The sequence below is a fragment of the Gossypium hirsutum genome, chromosome D13 (assembly GCF_007990345.1).
Source record: "Gossypium hirsutum isolate 1008001.06 chromosome D13, Gossypium_hirsutum_v2.1, whole genome shotgun sequence".
Lineage (NCBI taxonomy): Eukaryota > Viridiplantae > Streptophyta > Magnoliopsida > Malvales > Malvaceae > Gossypium > Gossypium hirsutum.
Genome location: NC_053449.1, coordinates 26,827,566 through 26,828,706, shown reverse-complemented (window position 1 = coordinate 26,828,706; position 1,141 = coordinate 26,827,566).

The window sequence follows — 1,141 nt, the reverse complement described above, 5'->3', positions numbered from 1 at the left end:
TTCTTGATTTAAAAATTTGATGGAGTGTTAAGCTAATTGGGCAACCAAAGGTTCAATATTTTTGTTATGAGGTCATATGTGCATTCGGCCATGGTCTTTGCTTGAATATGAGAATTGTAATGTGATTTTTCCTAAATTGTCTATGAATTTGGTTGTTGATTTCATGGTAATGGTATATTGATCATGAATTTAGAAGGTGCATCGGACTTTGAAATTAAAAATCGATGTCTAAGCTTAGGTGATTTCGATGATGATATATGTGTGTATACATAAGTATATTTAGTTGATTCGGCTTTGGTAGTTGCATGAGATTAGCCGAATATACTAACATACATGTACATGTGAGATTGGATTGTAAATATTTAGCAAGGTGGTTAACTAGTTAAATTATTGATATAGCTCAAGGAGCTAAAGGAGGTGAATCGAGCAAAGGCAAAGAAAGGTTATCGAGTAGCGAGTGGAACCGTCTTACCAACACGAGGTAAGTCATTAAGCATGTAGTTGGTATTATTTCAATGGTCATAATGTTGTGTATTGATGCTGAATGGAATGAATAATGTACATATATATATGCATGTACGTATGTGATGATGAATTGTTGAATGAAATAAATGAGGTGAGATGTAATGAGTTGTTGATCTCGGCACTAAATGTGCGGGATAACCATTTATGACCATGAGATTGGTGCTAAGTGCGCGGGATTAAATTGTACAGCACTAAGTGTGCGATTCTACTTTGTTGCACTAAGTGTGCGAAATGATATGATGCACTAAGTGTGCGAATTGACCATGCGGCACTAAGTGTGCGGGTTTGACTATGTAGCACTAAGTGTGCGATTTGATTACGTGGCACTAAATGTGCGAGTTGATTATATAGCACTGAGTGTGCGGGCTCATATACATTCGTGAATCATTATGGACACTATGTGTGCGACACTATTGAGCTGATCGCGGACAGCGGATCGGGTAAGTGTCTTGAGGACATGGCTAATATATGCTATGCGTATACTTGGTGTTGAGCTCGGTAAGTTGAACCTATGTGACAACTATACTTGAAGTCACGTACATAAAAATTTATCGTAGGATGGGTGAAAGGCCGTTTTGTGGTTTGATTGTAACGAAAATAAATTGATTTATGAAAA